Raw genomic sequence first — 12082 nt, 5'->3', positions numbered from 1 at the left:
GAATCAGGCCTTAATCTCCACTGATTTTGCCTTTCCCTAGATTTGAGACTGGTTAAAAATGGACAAGAAGAGAAATGCCAACAAAACCAGTGAGGTTCCCTCTAGGTTCCATGGCCATTCAAGCCATTATCAAAATTCCCATGATTGGACATCTTGTGAAGAGCCTTAATGTACTCCTAATTGAGATCCTTACAATTAGACTTCCCAGTTCATTAACCAACTAGGTCTATATTTGTTCATCTCTAGCTTCCTAGGGCCTTTGATAATTAAGGTGTAACATTAAGGATAGTTTCACTGTAGAGATCATATCCAGATGATAATGTGAAACACTACATTTTCATACACTTCAAACATTTCTTTGACTGTTCTTTTCAAAACAATTTTACACCATACTAATTAAATTATTCTTTGTTAATGTATGGGTGCCAAGCACAATCTGATCTTCATGGAAGCAATCCATGTACCTGGCTCTCTTTTTCAGTTTCCACTGTAATTATCTACAGTTGTCTGATTTTATAGAAGCTGCAAATCTTGTCACTCTTTATGTCCAAAACATTGGATACCTCAAACAAACAGTTTGTCAGTAAACATCTGATATGTGCAGAAGAGAAATAAGCTGCAGAACAAGTATTCATTTTCACTTACCATTTTCAAAAGATTAATTTGAGAACAGATTACATCATTTGTCACATGTACAGGGTTCTGTAGCATAAATACAATAGGCACTGAGCATTCTTCTCAGTGCAGGTCATGCTCTGTCAAAGAGTGAAAACATAATTTACTATTCTCTTGGCTCCTTTTTCTGATTCTAGAAATTCTGCTGGTGATAATGAACTATTCCAGGGAATCTTGGACTCTTTCTTCAAGTGGCTGACACTCAGCTCAAAGTCTCCATAGCTCCGTACTCCCACAACATGGACCAACAGGAGGCTGGAAGCAGACTGGAAGATATTATTTTATCCATTTCTCCCAGCATAAAAGAGTGAAAGTCCTGTATGGATATGTGAGGGGATAGTTTCCCTGACGTGAAGAAATAGTTTGGGGATTCTGAGGAAAAAAATAGACAGAGGCAAGGGTTCCTGAGTGAAGGGATGTGCTGCTTTGGGGAGCTCTAAGAGGAGGAAGATGCTTCCCAATGAGAGGGAATTGCAGCTAAATTGCAGATATGGGGTTGTCTGAGGAGAGGGAGTAGCACATTGGGTCTTGAGGGAATGGGATCTGATTGAGTGGTGCAGCACTTTTAATTACACCTATTTCAACCACTTATTGGAAATTTCAGCATTCAGAGCAGGAATAGGGTAAGTTGAAAAGCAATCCATCATCTTAAACCTCAAGGTGGAAGGTCCTGGCTAGGATTGAAGTATCTTGGCAGGACAATGTGGAGAAGCACGCACCATCAATACTCGGGCTGCATATATTCTAGGGATAGAGGACACCAGTGGCTCCAAGTCTGCAAAAAGAACCATAAGGGCAGATAAACATGCCCATGTATAAATCTATCACAGTAAATGGGGCTTAATGTGGGGGCACAGATCTACTCAAGAGTCAGTTGCAGCATTGGGGCTTATGGCAGTCAGACACCCAAACACTACATTCTCAGGAAAATTGTATAAAAATATAAGTGAAGATAAAAGAGGGGAAAAATTAAATGAACAGTGATTACTTAAAACCTCTGAAAGTTTCTGCCTTTTAAACTGAACCCCCACTGTAAGATTTTCCAAATCATAATAACTTTGATTTTACTATCACTTTTCTACATTGATCTGTTTCTTAGCTTACCATTGTAAGTGCACTCAATATCGAGAGTAATGGGACTGTATGCATGGCTCTTTTTACTTCTGCATGAGCAGCTTCTGTGTCTTCCCATCATGTATCATTGAGTGCTGGTACTCCTATAAACTATAGTGGTGAGAAAAGCATTATAGTTCTGTGTCATTGTATTGGATTATATAACTTAATTGTTTCAGCCTGGTGTTTTTGTAAGGATTTGGTAATTTGACTCTCTCTGTGTTAACCATGATGCAACAAACTAAGTTGCATTTCACCGAAGTACTTTGTCTCTTATTAACAGGCTGTGCAAAAATTAAATATGCCTTAAAAACATGAGTACTACAATCTAAATACAGCTCTGATCAAACATTTTAAATAATGTAGCTCAAATGCCTCTTTACATTTTTTTTTTGGTTGCTAGTTTCAAAGGTTTAATTTAATGAGATCTGATACTAACAGTACATCTATTGTATGCACACAGAAGACAGACCATGAATAAATTACATTATTGCAAGAGAATTTTGAAATAGGTCTGTTAAAATATGCAGTTGTATTTTGCTATTATTACCTCCAGCTCTGATGGTATTAACATACATCTTAACTTGACTTGAATTTCTTTACCTAGTTAAAAATGCATTTATAGCATATGGGTTTTTTAAAAATCTGACAATATTACTAATGAAGTTCAAGCACAAAAATACTGAGTAAATGCACATGGATTTTTCATCCGTAAAAAATATTTCTGGTATAACTCGGGTAGTTAATAAAATAAAATGTGTGTACATGTGAAAGTAAAACTATGAATCTCCTAAATTATATTGGCTGAAAAAATGCAAACACAAAGCAAAGTTATCAGTCTCCAAAGATAAAGCTGGCACTGAAAAAATTGTGTTTTCAGCCAGAACAGCATGGGGCCATTTAGTTTTGATCTGCAGTACATGCAGTTGCAGATACAAAGACACAGCAGAAAGGATTGGAGGTTTTTTATTTCATTTTATAGAGCAAAAACAAATGCCAGACTGCTATGAAAGACCTGATAGATATAATTATAATGCTTTTTTTCTATTACGTGGAGAACTTCTTATATTCAAGTATTAATTAATCCTCACTATAGCAAGTAGGAAGCAAAAGTAAAATGTTGAAATTTATATATTTTTGAAGCACAGCAAGACTGCACTCCCAGTAGATAAAATATGTATTTGCAGTCATTTAGCCAGATAGCTTACTTAAGGAAAAACAAAAGACTGGATCAGGGAGAAGATGACAAAATATGGGGTATATCCTACAGTTGGAAATCAGTGGGACTCCACATGAGTGCAGGAGTCTGTGCAAGCAGATTTAATGGCATGATCTAGGCCTAAACTAATAAAGGTACAACATAATACTATTGACAGTAATTTAGCAGTGCCATGTGCACTCCACTACTGTGTTTGGTCATATAAATAAGACATAGACACATGAATATGTGATGAACAGCTATCAACCACAAGTTTATTTAGAAACAATGAAACCTACAATACAAAACGGTTATATTTCTGGTAGACAAATACCTGTAATTCCTAAGCCAACTGCAGGCCCTGGCCTGGCACAGTGGTGCACATCACTGGGTTAAGGTGCAACCGAAAAGTCTTGCAGAATCTACTTTGAATGGATATGGGGAATCTTCCACAACCAGCATCTCAGAAATGAAATTCCATAGAATTCCAACTGTAAGAATATAAATGCAATTAGTTTCTCTATTATGTAGGTATGGCGAATTTGCCCTTTTCTCTAAGGGTAAAATCAGGATAATCAGAAATTCCTTAACCTCTTGTGTCTCATCTAAAGGAATAAACTGTCAGATTACATGAGTCTCTGTTTAGTCAGTCTCCAACGATTGTGTCTAACGTGATACAGCACTGAAACTGAAAACCCTTAGTACAGAACTATATCATGTAACCTGGCAGTTTATTCCTGTAAAAGAGACATGGGGAGGGAAGTTAATGATTTTTTAATGATTCTGATCCTTAGAGAAAAGGGCAAATACCTAATATCTATCAGGAAACACAGTCTGAACTGTCCCTTTACTCACCTTAGGAAAAAAGAACTGATCTGACTTTTTAAATATAATTCAGGGATTTTCTCTCAATCTATCAACAAAGATAGCTGAATAATAACTATTTGTACCACCTTCATTGTCTTTCTGTATTCATTATAGTATTTGGAAATAACATTGCAATTTGATATACTAGGAGGACACTTGCAAGACATTAGTGCTTAAGTTTGTGCCCTGTCATCACCAGAGCTCATTTGCCTATTAAAAACCAGGGGGTAGACAAATCTACTTAACTGGCTTAAGTGTGATTGGGACAATCACTATATTAGTTAAGAAACCATTCTGGAGTTCTGCTGAAAACCCCACCTTTCTTGCACAAGAAATGATCCACAAGAAGGAAGAGATTATATCAGAGCGATCTCTGGAGATTCATTTATCCTTTGGAAGGCAGTTAATGTATTGATGTGTAACTGAAGGTACTAGAGAAGGCGCGCGCACACACACACACACACTTTAACAGTAATGAAGTGATTTGATATAATAATGTTCTAAGTTTTAAGGTGGAAAACTTTCAACCATGAACAATTAAAATAGCCAAAGTGTATCAGTACTTGTGCATAGGGGAAGTAATTGACTGGGAAAACCCAGAAAAATCTAAGGGAGTCAAAAATCAATAGCCATGAAAAAATGAGAGAAAAACCAACATGTAAATTAAAATTCCTGCATTTCATGAGTAATTCCTTTTAAGTTAGGGGTACATCATTTACTCTATTTAATTATATTAGCTTCTGTCATTCTGAGTCAAACTTAACTACTTCATTGATGCTCTTGGTTGTAGAGCAAGATTAGTGTAACCAATTAAAGGCTCACACTAAACAAGCCAAGGGGAAAAAAAACTAAAATAGTATTAAGCAGTAGAAAGAAAGTAGCTTGTGACTTGAGTGATGTTAACAAGTCAGAGATGATGCGCTTACTGTTTGTTGTAAAAGACTGTAGAATGCCACCCTAAGCAGTAGGTGGACACAATTATCATGAGTATTGTCGGTTCCTGGTCATTCTTCTTTATATTTTAGTGATTTCACATTGTGTTCATTGCATCATATTAAATTGAGATGTAAAGATCTGTTTGGTTATCTAGCCCATCTGCTAGGGGCTAATGAAGGATTGCTTCTTACTCTATATTTTCTAGTGCTTGTCCAGTCTAATTTTAAATCATTGAAGCAATCTTTAAAACTGTTGATTTCAGTAATAGCAAGGGACTGAAGTTGCAATTTTTTGGCTTAAAATATATAGAAGCTGGCATTGTATAAAATACCAACAGCTGGTTAACCATTTTGTTATTTTGAGTCTATTTTCACATATCTTAATGGTGCCCGACTATTTTGCTCTGTTAAAAAAAACTATGTAATTTAGAATTAGACTTGCTTCATCCAAGAGATATCAATATTTGTCATGCTCACTTTGAATGTATTCTCTGAGTGGTCTCATTGAAGTCAAGGTGCTAGTCAGCGTGACTGAGGGTATATCTACACTGCATATTGTGCACAGCCTCATGCTAGTGCTCTTATAAAGCTTTGTAGTTGTTGCATTGATGTTGCAGCTCAGGCAGGAGCTTGGGCTCTCAAGCCCATCCATCCTGGCTTCAGATCCTGAGCTGCAACATCTACGCAGCATTTTTAGTGTGCTGGCTCAAGCCCTATCGGCTTGAGCCTGTGGGACAGGACCTGAGGCTTGCTTCCAGATGCAGCATAAACATAGCCTATGGGCATCAGAATCTGATCCTTAGTCATCTCTGTCCATCATCTCTTTTTCTATGCAGAAACACACTACTTTTGATATCCAAGCTAAGGATTTGACCCTGCAAAGCTTACTTAGAATGTATTCATACTCTGTAGAGAGAAAGCAGCAAGTAAGTTTTGGTATAATGGTTTTTTACAAGGTTTTGAGAATTAAGAAAATTAATTTAAAGGAGAAACCATCCCTTGCCCCATAAAATAATCAAGCCATATATATATTGTTGGATGCATGGCCTGGGCATAACTTTTGATGCAGTCCACTACAAATTATAAGGTTGAAAGTCAAGACCACTACATAAATTTCACACCAGTGTAACATAATGGGATTCAAAGGAATTATATAAAATCAGTCCAGTGAAGTGGAGAATTAGGCCCACTGAGTTTAATTTTAGGCTTGATCCTATATACCTGTGTTTCCCAAACTTGGGACGCCGCTTGTGTAACGAAAGCCCCTGGCGGACCGGGCCGGTTTGTTTACCTGCCCCGTCTGCAGGTTTGGCCGATCGCGGCTCCCACTGGCCATGGTTCGCTGCTCCAGGCCAATGGGAGCTGCTGGAAGTGGCGGCCAGTACATCCCTTGGCCCGCACCGTTTTCTGCAGCCCCCATTGGCCTGGAGCAGCGAACTGCGGCCAGTGGGAGCCGCGATCGGCCGGACCTGCAGATGGGCAGGTAAACAAACCGGACCGGCCCGCCAGGGTGCTTATCCTACACAAGCGGTGTCCCAAGTTTGGGAAACACTGCTATATACCCTTGCTCATAAATAGTCCTATGCACAAGCAGTAGTGCCAGGTGGAGTCAATGGAACTGCTTGCGTGAGTAAGCAGTATTTGTATTAGAAAGGTTCTGTAGGATCAGACCCTAAGTCCATTGACATTTTGGCACCAATGAGTGCTGTCCTTTTCTTACACCATACCTAAACTCAATGGAGAAGGGGTCAATATCATGGGTCTGGAGTTTGATCTGCTCCACATCCTTTGTCAAGTTTATAGCATAGTTTATTCCTTAATGAATCATCCCTCCTCCAGATTTTTAAAGATATTGGAGAACAGCCATCTCCGTGTTCCCTGATATTATTTCACCCTTAAGTTTGTGAAATTTTAGATATTTTGGTTTCTTGACCACTGGTTAGTTCTGATCCTGATTTTCCTCTGTTTCTTCCCATGCTCCTGGGAAATGTAAACCTGCTTCTCCACTGTTCTTCTATGCTAACAGTTAAGTAAAGAATTCATGTAATTTTTTAGTAAAGTTATTTATCCTGTCAATTGATTGTTCTCATATCTCAAAGGTGCTGCAGAAACTGTATCTGACCTTTTGTTCTTTACATATTACAATTGTTTATTTTAACCTCTTTTAGCCTTCTCATAAATCTCTGTCTTTGTCTTTCTGAACATTTTTCCTCTGTCAGATTTAATTCTGTATTATTTAATTTTATTTTTTAATTTTCTGAATGCTCTTTATTCCTCCCCATTAGTTAAGTATTTCTATTGCTAGACTGCAGGTGTTAGCCAATACATATATACTAGGCATACTATAAACTATATTAATATACATTATATATTGGTGTTAGGAAGTTACATTCACTAACTAATTACGCTCTTCCCACATTTTTGTTCAGCTTTTCCCAAACATTTTTGTTCAGTGTTTCCCAAACTTGGAACGTCGCTTGTGTAGGGAAAGCCCCTGGCGGGACGGGACGGTTTGTTTACCTGCCCCGTCTGCAGGTTCGGCCAACCGCGGCTCTCACTGGCCATGGTTCGCTGTTCCACACCAATGGGAGCTGCTGGAAGCGGCGGCCAGTACGTCCCTCGGCCCACGCTGCTTCCCGCAGCGCCCATTGGCCTGGAGCGGTGAACCGTGGCCAGTGGGAGCCACGATCGGCCGAACCTGCGGATGGGGCAGGTAAACAAACCAGCCCGGCCTGCCAGGGGCTTTCCCTACACAAGCAGCGTCCCAAGTTTGGGAAACACTGACCTAAGTCAAGCATCCCACAACACTTTGCAAAGCTGAAGTAAGCTTTGGCATTAAAAAATAGGGACCTTGTCAAAGCAAAGATGCATGAATACTTTGTATCAAGTACAAACAGGGAGTGCTTTCATGGCTCATCAACACTTGGAATGTAGTATTCAAAATAAGATACAGGAAAGCATAGGGAGGTACTAAGGACAAAACTGGCACAAACTACTGGTTTAAATTTAAACTTTTAGTGATAGACAAAAGTTTTGTAACATGTAAAATCAAATTATAAATACTGTTAGCTGAAATCTGTATCTTTAAAGCACACCTTCTGTGTAAGGGGAACACTCTGCGAGACTTTGCTTCCCAGAAGGAGGGCTGGAACAGAATATATCCCTGTGTCCACTAGTGTAATAATCTTTGTACTAACTATGCCTTGTGAAGTATCATTTGAAAACTCATAATTGATACAAATACCCATTAGTCTGGATTGATCCCTGAGTATGTCACAAAGGTATGTATATCTCCTTTTTTGTATTATACTGTTTTGTCTTTAGACAATACATTTGGCTAAGTTTGGTAATATGGTCTCTTGAACATTTTTAGAAACTAACCATGAGTGTAATCAAACAATTGGCTGCACATTTCAGTCAATATAGATCAGACTAAATAATCACAATGGCTATAAGTCTCCTTCAGGCACGCATTGATCTTTCAAGTCCATAAAGCTCCTAGACACTCAACAAGGGCCAAGATTTTCAAAAGTGACTTATTTTGGATGTTTCCATTTATGGTTACCCAGATGGAGACATTGTGGAGGCTAAATGGCAGAAAATACAGAGCATCCACACTGAAAATCAGGCCCCCTGAAGCTGTGTCACTTTGGGGCACCCAAAAATTGAGGCATCCAAAAAAATCACAATTGTGGCTAAATTTTTTAATGTTTACTTTGACATAAGTGAGAGAAGCGTTTCTAGATCAAATAAATAAAATATACAGTGAGGGACAATAGTTTGAGTCACCTTTAATAAATAATTTAAAAGTGTTACATCTGGTGTTTGTTGGTATTGTACTTTATAATGTAAGAAGTTCATCCCTATCCTGTACACTGTATCCTGTAATATGGTAGGACTTCACCGTTATGTTTCTGCATTATTGTTGTGGTGGTAAAGCATTTAACCCATTGAAGCTTTGCTCTCTTGATTTATATTGCCAACAGAAATGCCTAAAAGACTTGCCTTATTATACAGCTAAAAATGGATTTTGCTGTAGGTCTCTATGCTTTCTGTACATATTGTATCTGTCTGTCCATGTAGGTATTTACGGTGGTCAAGTTGCCAAGGAAAATTATATATGTATACACACACAGGGTCCCCAGCATGTATTTATTTATACTACAGTTTATTCATTTAGGCTTTGATTCAGCAAAGGTACTTAAGTGTGTTTATAACATGTGTATTCCCACTGAAGTCAATGGGACTGAACACTGTTTAAAGTTATTCGTGCACTTAAGTATATTCCTGAATTGGGGCCATGGGGCCAGTTTGTGACGATTCTTGGTGTAGATGTGCAAGGAGGGAGAGGAAAAGCTTTCTGTGCATGAGCCAGACAAAAACTGCACTTCATGAGAGCAAGAATTGCTCCTAGCTAGTGGCACTAACTACTCTACAATGGGACAGCAGGGAGTCAGTGGGGGCTTAGCCTGACCTCCCCTATGCCACCGAAAGGAATGTAAACTGCACTCCTTATTGGGTAATAGCAATGGGCATGCTCCCCGGTTGTTCCTGGACTCATTTTGCTCTGTTATTCACCAACGCTGGGAAAAGTCTCAAAAGGTTGATTGAGCCCATCATTTGTATACACTTGTTTTTCATCTGCTTAGTTTTGAAGCACTAATTTATTCAATATCTGTCCGGACATATAAGGCATAATTCTACTAAAAGGCTGGAGTGACAAAGGGTGAAAAAGGATCTGATTACATTATTCTGTGGTGTGCTCCTCTCCCAGTCACCTGTAGTAGAGTGTTCTCACACAGTTTGTTAATGAATCAGATTGACCTCTGATAGTTTAAACAAATTTGTTCCGTGTCCTCCCTGCAGCCTTCAGTTATTGGATTTTTCTTTCTGCAGGCTAGTTGTAACCTCCTATTTGGCAGGGTACATCATGTATCTAGATACTTTATAGTAATTAATGTAACTTAATTTTTTTCTGGTTATCATTTCAGGTTCAAGGTCACTCTATTAGTAGGAACATATTTAATGTCAGCAGCAGCTACAGCTGACAGCACAGATTGTGCCAACTATGATAGCTTGTTTCAACATCTTTTCCAGAAAAGGTAGTAGTGAACATTTCTTGTCATCAGATTAAAGAACGAATATGTAAGTAACCACACGGATAGACACATCCATTAGCTCAATGTTCAAACTCTGTCTGAAACTCTTTGTTGTACTTGTAAACCCAGAGTAACACTTACCTTCTTTTGAAGTTTGAGGAGGGAATTCTCCCACAGGAGAACCACCCTTTTCTTTACCTCTTCATTATTATCTGAGAGTTTATGGTATCGGTATAAGATATCATTGTAGTCCAAATCTCAAACCTTATGGCAGTGTTACAATTTAAACTCATGCTCTGGACAGTGAGGGGTTTAATTTCCTAGCAAAGAACTATATGAATCTCTTGATATTAAATCAGTTTAACCTCTTTAAATAAGTGAAAAATGTTGGGAAAACCCAAACAATTATTTAATTGACCTCTAACAGAAAAAAGTAATGTCTTCTGTCTTAAATTCACATCACTATATTACAGAGTCTTAGGCAAAAGCAGCCCACATGGATTTTCAGCATTTATGAATCTTCTGTATTAGATTGGAGCAGGGAATGTAGTTAGTACAAATTAAGAAAGAGGTTATAATTTAGTTGGCACTATGAGAAAGGCAAAGTACATTTAGTGAAATTTATCTGTTAATTTTAATTTTACAATAGACATGAGTTTTTAATAAAGCATTTATATTACACAAAATGAGAACCCAAAATAATGTTTAGGATTAGTTTATCTGTTTTTCCAGGACTTGATAGACATTCCCTAAGGACATATCTTTTTGACTGGGAATGATGCACAAAGAGTCCCCAAATAGTTAACTGAATGCTTGCCTTACCCATAAATACTAGATACTCCTATGTTTGGATATACACAGAGGCAACATGTAAGGGAGGTATGAGGTGTCAAGAGCCCCTCCCCACCAAAATTGGCCTGCCAGGGTCAGGGAGGGTGAGGGGCTCTCCCTGGCAGACAGGCAGGGAGTGGGACAGAGCTGCTTCTGCCTGAGAGAGTCTGGCAAGGAGGCAGTGGCAGCCTGTTTCCTGCCTGGACTTGGCTGCTGCGTGTGGGAGAGGTGGCTCCAGCTCACTCAGCCCCTGTCTCTGGCAGCTGGAGAGGCAGCAGGTCATTCCCTCCCCCCCACCCCCCGTCCGGGCCCTGCTGTGGGACAGGGGCCAAGTGAGCTGGAGCTCTCCCCTCCCCAACAGCTGAGTCCAGGCAGGGAGTGGGCCACTGTTGCCTCCCTGTCAGGCTCTCTCAGGCAGAAGCAGCTCAGTCACACTCCCCACCTAGCTGCCAGGGAGAGCAGCTGAACATGCCCTGGGGCGGGGAGCTGTAGGGAGAGAATGACAGAACCCACACACTCACAGGCAATGTGGGGTGGGGAGAGTGCAGTGGCCCCGAGCTGGACACAGGACAGGGGTGGGGGCATAACTGGGCAGAGGAGTCACATGTGACGTTCACGTGTCCTCCCCTTTAGATTATGTCCCTCCAGTATATGGTGGCACCAATCGTCTATGGAAATACACGCATTTGATATTCTGTGAGGAACACAACCAAGGTAACTTTTACATGAATGCAATTAAGACAGCACTGGAAGATACATAATGATCCAGACAATGTTTTTTCACCAGGTTACAACATAGTGAAACTTTCTCCCAGCCAGTTTCCACCCTCATCACCTGACCCTGACATGAAACTTCTCATTCCAAGCCCCAGGCATTCCTATTCTCCAAACTCCTTTTTTCCACAATCAAGCAGGAGAACAGAAGCCATGAGAGCACTATCCTTTAGTGCAGCTGAGAAAGTACTACCATTAATCCCCTTTCAATTAACAAAAAAACATTTGTGTATAACAGGTACATACTGGCATACAATTCTGATAACTGAAGTTGACATAGGGTAGAATAGCATGGACCCTTCAAAAGAATATAAGTATACATCAGATATTGGGATTTGTTTATTTATCACCAAATATTGCATTCATAATCATTAACTAAAGTGTTAAATGAGCTTCCTTTTCCACCTGCTTTTCTTCTTCCTCTTCTCTTTCAGTTATTTCCTTCTACTTTTTGAATAGCTCCAGCAGTGACTTCTTGCCTGAGGTGGATCAGTCACTAGAAGCCTGGATTTCATGTTCAATGAGTACTTTTGTAGTTTCATGATCATTTTCTAGAATCTAGATGGTCCTTTGCACAATGAGTTCTTTAA

This window comes from Terrapene carolina, unplaced genomic scaffold, assembly GCF_002925995.2.
Source record: "Terrapene carolina triunguis isolate 2854851 unplaced genomic scaffold, T_m_triunguis-2.0 Scaffold42, whole genome shotgun sequence".
Lineage (NCBI taxonomy): Eukaryota > Metazoa > Chordata > Testudines > Emydidae > Terrapene > Terrapene triunguis.
This window is presented reverse-complemented; position numbering follows the sequence as displayed.